Here is a 9,374-nt window from a genome sequence, read left to right as displayed (position 1 = left end):
CCCTTGCAGACCACTAAGTACTTCCCTGGTAAGCAACACACCCAAAAAGTCGATCTTTCCAACTGATTACACTGAATACTTTTGGATTATAATTTTTCCAACAGTATTCTCCTATTGCCTTTGATATAGTATCAAATACTCCTATCTCCATTCAGGTTACAGGGGGTTTCAAAATTTTTTTCAGAAAGAGTTTCTTGATTATTTCCATCCCTCTTTTTGCTAAGGAAAGTTTCCCAAAATTCCACACCTCTTCATAATAAACAATCATTGTGTACTGTGCCCCAGAAGGAAAAGAGAAGAGTCTTCAACTAATATAGGCATATCTAACCACACTAACCAAATCGTATTCTGAACCATTTAATCATTATTCCCCATTAAACATTACAAATAGTGAACTACTGTGATGATTAGCATATAAAAATTTTAAAAATTAAAATTTGTAAGTGAACTGTGTCCTTCAGAAAAACATCAGCTCCTAACAGATGTAAGTAGTTAAAAATTAAACTATCTTTTTTCTATTTAACATAAGGAATAGAAGTTCTCATAATCATTTTTTAAATTTTTCTGAAGCTAAACAGACTTATCAACAAGCACTGTGGTACAGCCAACTAGTATAACTCCGGAAAAGCAGGGAAGTCACTTGGACTGAGAAAAACAAGAACTAGCCTTAACTTCAGACATTTTGACGGACAATTTCCCTTTAAAACAAGGGCCCGAATGCACAAGGAATACTTAGCACCACACTTTAAACCTAAATTTAATGATTGTTTCAGCTTGCGCAGAAATGTACCCATCATTTAAAGCACTATGACCAGTGAAAAATTTATTACTGATGAAATTTATTCCACATGCAATTACCTGAAGCAGTATGCTAGGAATATCCATGTCCAACTCAACTCAGTTTACCCCTTGCTCGAAAATACCAAAGCTTATAAAGACACTGCTACTACATTTACGACCACACAGAAAAGTACAGCAAGCCACAATATTTTCAGTCATACTGGAAAATAAATATCATATACAGCACACAGCAGTATGAACCATGAAACAAGTAGCAATACGAAAAAAAGGACAACACCTACCAGACCTTGATTTTTAAATAAAGTTTGCTACTTTTTCCTAACGAATCATTTGTTGTCCTGTCTATCAGTATCTTCCAGAGACTTCAAACATACTAAAATGCATCTTCCAGGCTCCTACTCATATAGCTTCTATAATCCAACAAATTTCTCAAAGATATTTAGTCTTCAGTTAAAGAAAGCTTAAACATCTTTAAAAACTTGTGCCTTTAAAACATAAAGGATTTTTTACAGCAAAACAGCAAGATTTCTATGTAGCTTTATATTTCCTTAAAACTCATCCTTAAGAGAACTTCACTTAATTTTTTTTCTAAATACTAACCAAAACGTTTTTTCCCCAAGTGTGCCCGTACTTTACTTAAGGTGATTTTTTTGGTAAAATAAATTTGCCTACTCACAAAGTGAAAGTATAGAAAATTTTGTTTATCACATTTTGTTCAGATTACAAATGAGATGCTTAAAACATACCACAGCTAATGAAGATTCCTCCAAATCCGTGTCTTCTACCAACTTCAGTATTGAACTTGTTAATGACTATTTTCAGCTGATTTTAAATAAAAAACCCTATTATTTTGCAGTGCATTTGAAGATAAATTTTCACACTGAACAGGAAGAATAGTTTCTTTCGCCTTTTCCTATTATAAATATTCATGCAAAAAAGTAATCCTTCAATAAACTTCCAAAACTCTAAGACAATTTTCTGTAAAAATCTTTTGTTTTGAAATCAAATAGCATTAAAAAGCATCTTCGAGGCCAGAGACTCACATTTGCTCTGGATCAAAGCTGTTAACAAGATCCACTGATTTGATCAATTTACCAGCTTCAGTACCTGCTGTCCCAGATCTCTGCAATGTTCTCTAGAGATTTAAGTAATTGGAACTATGGGAACAGGAGTTAGCAAACTGAAAACATCACTTTTTTATGCTGTTTGTCAAACTCATCTGCAACTGATTTTTCTGACGCAGTATTAAAAAGTTACCTTACCAATGCTGATACATTGATGGATGCGACAGAAAGGTTCAAATATAAAGAGACGGGCTTCTCAATGAAGTCTTCAAGACATGCCACAAAGAAGAAATCATTCACAAGCACCTGCAAGGTAAGGGAGAAAGGCACCCATTAAAACAAACCTGGAAAGAGCAGATATGTACATACCTTCAGTAAGTTGATCAAGGAGCGGGTCCATCTAAAAGTACGCACTCATTCTCTCTTTGGGCACTTATCAGCATTCTCCTCAGCATAAAAACCAGCTTAATAGATGCATTTCACTATGAGTAAGTTTAGACTACAGGACCATCAGCCCTATGAAGCTAACAAAATAACTAACCAGATTTACCCAATTAGGTGACCAATATCAATGAAAAGAGCCAAAACAGAAACTGTAAGAAAATGAACCACTAGCTTTCAGCTATAAAAGTATTAACCGTTACACTAGTCAGCCCAAGTGCTAGGTAATTATGTCTATTTATTTCAAGAATATGCACTCGGCTATCCTTTTATTTCATATTGTTTTTCACATCACAATTCAAGGGTGGCACATCTTTCAGAACAAGAGGTAAATACAAGCTTTTCTCAGAAAACCCTTTTCAAACAAATGGAAAAGCTGAAGCTCAGACAGATTAATGATCACTTATTCCCTTTTTGCTCTAGGATCTGATTAAATATAATTTTAAAGCTATACTCACAGTAAGTTTTGTTTAAGTGTTACACAATGAGTTTATCAAAAAACATGAATTAACGCTTATCAGAAGACATCTGCAATGAAATCAATACCACTTCAAACAAATTAGCTGACCATTGCTGATTTTAGAGATCCTTTCCCTTAAAAAGGAAAAAAAGAATGTTTCTAAAGCTTACTGTTTCACACTCTCTCAGCTTCTTCTGTGCACCATCAAAATCAAATTAACATACAGGCATTCCACCAAAAATTTTGTGATGGGGTCCCTGTCCCTGTAGGACTCCTGTCAAAAATAAGTAAAAACAGGCAATAATATTGGAAACCAAGGCCACAAGATCACAAAATTAATACTTGAAAAAAGTCTATACAGTATCATAAGAGCCACAAACACCTATTTTTAATAGTCTCATGAAATAATCAGGAGTGCAGTTCACTTTCAGCATGGAAATCTTCAGGTTAGAGAAGTGTTCTGAATGAACTGATTGTGTGTCAAACGTGCTATTTTCTTAAAATGTTAGAACCCATTCTTCCTCAATTTGGTTTAGTTTTGTAAAGGAAATAGTCATGCTTCAACTGATCAGCTCAATATACATAACAAGTCATGACAAATAATGCTACTTCCCTTATAACAAAATACTTAACTTTGACATTACAGAAAATACTCTAATTAAAAGGCAAGAAAAAAACAACAGATTATTTTACATCTGTGTAATTTAAACATAATAAAATTGGTATGTTCCTTATATTTTAGGATATTTTAATTCAATAGCTGTCATTATCAGCTTCACATCCAAAGAGCAGATGAAGGAAATTAAAAGAAGGCTCTTTTTGTCAAATCATTTTTCAGTCTCATTTTCCTTGGAATCTCATTATTATGTTTAACATTCAGTTTTTATGGGCCATTTTTTCACATCAAAATTTCAAATACTAAGCAAGAAATTAACACTATGTGAAACAGCCCTGGATAAATTTCAGTGTAATAGAGATGAGCATAGAACTGTCACCTATTTGTTCAATACTGCAGAACATTTGTGTGTTAGTGTTTAGAGAATGGACTAACTTGCCTCTTATACTAGTCTCCCATGCAAACACTGCACAATTGCTATTTACCTGTGTGAAACACTTCCCAAATATATTATATATGTATATATATATAAAGCCTCTACCAGCAACAATGAAAATAATGAACCATACGAGGAGAAGAGTACTAAGAAAACCTTTTAAGGGGCTTTTCAAAACCCAACAGAATTGTTAGTTTAAAAAGGGAAATATGCTATTGACCTTTTTTTATTGAATGTGTAAAATAAAAAAAGCAAAAAACGCTGTAGAAAGGGTTAGTTTTTTTTCAAATACTAGAAATGTGTATACAATTAAATCCTAAAAAAAGGTGTTCTCAAGATAGGTCTTGACATTTGAACTTTTTTACAGTTGCTTATGCTACTTCTGCTGTGAAGACAACACTTAGAAAGACTGAGATGTTTAAAACTTGATTTTTGCATGTTTGTACTCAGCACGGGTAGTTGTAATCGCTGCTTAAAGTGGACAAGATTGCAAACCTTTAATAAATGCCCATCACATATATACCATAGTTTTATTCACTATGTATGGTATTATTCCATGTTTAAAGGTGATGGCTTTTATAAAAAAGTCGCATACCAATTTCAGCTAAGAATCTTTGTGATCAAGCACTTAACGCTATATCAGCACCTTGATTCTTTTAAACTCCATCAATGGCTACGCCCCTCTAACTGGGGAAAAACAAACATTTAAGAAATGCACGTGAATTTGAACATAAAACGGGGTACACGCTCAGTTGTCCTGAAATGCAAGCAAGATTTTACTTGTACAACAATTTCCCTTTTAGGGGTGGCTGAAAAAGAATCAGATCCAGAATAATTCCAAGGATCCCCGCTGAAATTTTCTGCACTTGATCCCTACAGGGAAAAAAAAAAAAGGGAAAATTGACAGCACACTGTACTTCACTCATTGGGTTTTGTCCTCCAGCAAACAATATATTTACTTCACAATGAATAATGAATTCAGTGAGAGAGGTAGGGAAAGAAATATGTAAAAGTCCCGAACAGGCACATTTGATTAAAGTTCTACAGTCTCAGTAAAAAAAAAACAGGAAACATCAGATTCATCCTTTCCTGTGAATAACCTTGACCAGATCTTTCAGCACTGTCTACGTTTTCGAACATCCTTATTTGTTATGACTGCGTAGTGAGGTATCGGAGGATATGTGGGCACATTGTCTTTAATGCATTGGATACCTGAAAAGTGCAGATAGAGCTCAGAAAAAGTACTTTTTCATCAAAACAATAGTTATAATAGCTCATCTTTATGCAATACCATAGTACTTTATTCAATACAGAACAATTTTTTATATTTTTTAATAATGACCTCTGGTGAGGAAGGGGAAAAGGCCCAGTGCACTAGGAAGAAGGAGTTTGCACTGCAGAAGAACAGTCCTGTAATATCAAATTAATTTTGGTGTTAGCTGTTCCAGGGTCATAGTTCTACATCTCAATTCACATTTTATTCTTCTCAGGTTTTCTTCAGAAATTCTTCTCAAATTGACTTGTAAAATCAAACCAGATTTTAACAAGATCAAACCAGGAACCTTCCCCACCACCCAAAAGATGTTGTAGGAGTCATACAAAAAACATTTATTCCATACACTTCAACATGGGAAAAAGGGCCAGTTCTTCCTGTTTTACCATCTGCCTCCTTGAAGGGGAAGTATAGCCACAGAAAAGCAAAGTATAAACAAAAATTTGGAAATGAAGTGCTAGATCACTGGAACTCCTGAACAGTGGGCCAAAAACACTGAACAAGCTTGCATTTTTATCTTCTGTCTTCACTAACCCAAGAAAAAAAGAGCACCCAAAACAATTACTGTGGTTGATAGAGAAAGAGATCAATATTTGTCCCTCCCTTTAGGATGATTAAAAAAAAAACAAACGAGACCAGTGGATGAGCCATGTTCTTTGCTGAAGGGACTGCAGTGGGAGCTTATGACTAAAGAAAAAACAGGTTAAACCAAAGTAACAAACAAGACAAAAGAGCTCACATGAAAACCCAAAACACGGAAATATATGGAAATGTGTAACTGAACTAATGTTCCACTGACTCCTTTAGTTACCATTCTAAAGGGAGAGTTTAACCTCCAGCTTTTAACTTATCTGGAAAATACAGAGTGCTGAAGCTATGACCAAGAAAACATTTTTTCCAGCATTACATTCCGATTTTTGCCAAAATTAAATTTTGTTACCACAAGAGCAAGTACTTCGTTCTCAAAAGATCACCATACTAACACCGTAATCACTTCCCTTTTAATCCTGAATTCAATTCTTGTGTCTTTACATTTCGATCTGATGAACTACTTGGCTTTCCAGCTTTTCCCGTTTCTCTTCTAAGCATCGTAAGAATATTTTTGCTGTACCCTCAGACAATGATGAAATGCCCCAAACATTTCCATGAAAAAATACAAACCAACTATCTCTTTTAAACATTGATACAGCCAAATAGGGCTTCAGTTCTAAGCTTACCTGGATTCGCTCCAAATTTAACAGCGCTTCAAAGAGGTTGGGCAAAGCAACATATTGAAAACTAATGTATACGCAAGTAATAATCACTCAACAGGATCAGGACAACTATTTGATTCTACCCTCCCAAAAACATGTAGTCTCATGACTAACCAAATTTAATGTCTATTATAAGCATATGGTCATAGAGATTAGTAGAGATTAGAAATTTGACAAGAAAACTTAACATTTATTACTGCCAGGTAAGAAGAACAATGGGGGTAAGGGGGGAAGTTTTCAGATACAGACACTGAAGCTTTTCAAAATAAGTAGTTAGGACTAAGACAGAGATCCTTAATCACTTGAGGTGCTTTGAATAAGTACTGCAGCCCTTCTTTCCCTTCAGTTTCTGGTAGGGCATCTGAACTCACACGTAGCTGGTAGGAAACTGAATTGACTGAAACTTGTTTCCCCTAACAAACTTTCTTGCATTTTTTTGTTTTAAAAATGTTTTTATGCAACCAAGAATTAGTTCAGATGCACGCATTTAATTCTTTACAGAAAAGGAAAAGTACAACTACCTGAAATTAAGTGCAAACAGTTTTCAGATGCTACCTTTCTTTCAAACTCTCTTTGAGCCAGGTGGGTATTTTTTTTGTTTGTTTTGGAAATACCTTAAAAGTTCTCAGCTTTATTTCTAAAACAAAAGCAAACATTTGAAAAGAAAGCCTGGATAGCTCTTCAACTTTTCTTCTTTAGCTCCTTTACTTCCTGTAACATTTAACAAATACACATCTCTAGCAAAGCATGATAAACTGCTCTTAATGACCTATGAAGTAATATTAGAAAACTTGAACAACAACTCCTCACCTTACTAACATGACCAAATTTTATTTACATTATTTCTTTGTCTCCTTCAGTCTGTGAGATCTTCCATGGCTGCATCCCAATTCTGCATCGAATTCAGATGCAAGTTTCCCCCACAGAGAATTCAGAGCATTTCTGTCTGTAGCGGAACCTATTTCAACACGCAATAAAAGTATCTTTTTTTTAAAAAAGATTTTAACTTCTAAAGGAGAAGACATTTTCTGGTTATATTTTTAACTTACAGGATGTCAAACTCAGCCCTATCTTTCTGAATTAATGTACATACATACACACATTTTAAATACTTAGGGTTTTAAAAGCAATTTAGGTCAGAAGGTGAAAGCAGGAAACTTCTAAAGTAGAAACTAAAAATCCTGTAAGACAAAGGTTCCTTGCTGCTCCAGTTTTAACTTCCACAAAAGAAAAAAATATATATGGCTGATCAGGAGATGACCAGCCCAAATCTATGATACTATGTAAGAATGCTTCTCAGTACTAGAACAAATGCCTCTTTCAAGCAGATTCCCAAAAACTGGGACAGCAGATAACCACATCACCAAATCTAGACTCAAGAATTCTTTCTGCTAACACTGTAGAGAAAAAATACTTCTTACAGAATTGTTCAGTAAAACTACAGCTTTGCAGTAGTGGTCCATTTTCACAAGAATAGTTCTAAGGTCAAGCTGTGTTAGTTTGATAAAGGAATGAGTTACACTAGATCATTCGTGTTAAATCTTATTCCCGATTAGTTACCAGATTTCTTTCACAGGTTTGTTCATCAAAAAAATAAATCTCCAGAGTTATTTCAGTCCTACACCAAGCTATTACCAGCACCAAACAATATTTCATGGTTTTTTTAAAATTCACTGACCTGAATATAATGTTAAGCCCAAAAGTTACAGTGCAATTAAGGAAAACTGCCCACAAACCTATACAAGTTAGGTTTTTTCCTCTCTCAGAACATTAACTCTCAGTACGGAAAAGTAATACAAAGAATTTCCCCCTTATCAAAATTTGACTACAAATTCACCCCATTCTTACTCTCAACCCCTTTTTATTAAGGATCCATTTCACAGAGTTGCCTTTTGAACTACAGTCACTACAAAAATTGTTGCTATCTAACCTAGCAGCATTTCAGAAAGTTTAGGGCCTTTTTAGTGGGACTAGAAAGCAGATAGCAAGAATTTAACTTTAAGACAACTGACTTCGTTCAAGTCAATCACTACATACTGTTTTCAGCAGCATTTCGCATATTCTTGAGTGATGCATGGTTTAAGTCTTTTCTTCCGGAAAACCAAGGTGACAATTAGTGACCACCTTGACTAAAAGTTCCACAAGTATGTGCTGGTTCCAATCATGTAATTGTTAGCTATTCCTTAACGCCTCAGGGGCACTGCAACGCTCTAGCTATAGTTACTTTAAAATTCCATTTATTATAAAAGGCACACTCAGTGTACAACAATAAATTGACCGTCGAGAGTCTCACAAGACACTTGTCCTTAAAATTCATTCCCACAATTAACCCAAAAGACATGAATTACAATAACATGAGAAGAGTTGCTTAAGGGGCGTAGATCTGCTTCTAAAATCTCATTTACTGCTTCACCCTTCCTAGGGACGTGACTTATTTCTAAAACTGTCATAAAAATCACAAAAAGACCGTTTAAGAGTCCAGATAAGTTGGCAGTTCACTATTTCCGGATTATCTTCAACCTACTGCTAGTTTTACCACTTTTAGTGCCTGTGCACAAAAACAGCTATCCCTTTTGCTGTTTAAGTTTTCTTAGGATACACTTACAGAGGGGAAACAAGAACATGGAACCAAGAAATAGCACAAAACTCAATCTTATCACAAGACCTCAAATGTAAAGAACAAATCTGAAGTTTTGCATGAAAAGAGTTTCTGGACAACAGTCACTAAGACTTAGAGTCTGACAAGTCTTTTCAATTTTTCCTTGGGGACAGTAACTGTCTCAAAAAAGCTCGCAAGTACTGTATTTTCACCCCAAATTTCACAGACTATAAAGGTTTTAAATATTTCATTAAAAAACACATCTAAAACTTACCAGAACCCTGAAGAAGTATAGATATTTTGCGTCCAGTAATGCCACTTGACTGATTTGCTACCAGAGGGATCTAGTATCTGCTAACTGAAAAAACAAAAAGTTTTCTTCACTAGCAAAAAAATGTTGTTAGATATTCAATAGACCCTTTTAAAATGGT

The 9,374-nt window shown here is 34.7% G+C and overlaps 1 pseudogene; it reads right to left on the bottom strand.

Moving 5' to 3' along the window:
* Positions 1-1,262: 1,262 nt before the first annotated feature.
* Positions 1,263-6,483, bottom strand: LOC119569017 (annotated as a pseudogene).
* Positions 6,484-9,374: the final 2,891 nt, after the last annotated feature.

The sequence above is a fragment of the Penaeus monodon genome, unplaced genomic scaffold, assembly GCF_015228065.2.
Source record: "Penaeus monodon isolate SGIC_2016 unplaced genomic scaffold, NSTDA_Pmon_1 PmonScaffold_12131, whole genome shotgun sequence".
NCBI classification, from domain to species: domain Eukaryota; kingdom Metazoa; phylum Arthropoda; class Malacostraca; order Decapoda; family Penaeidae; genus Penaeus; species Penaeus monodon.
Note: the sequence above shows the minus strand (reverse complement) of the source record. Positions and strands in the feature narration are given on the sequence as shown.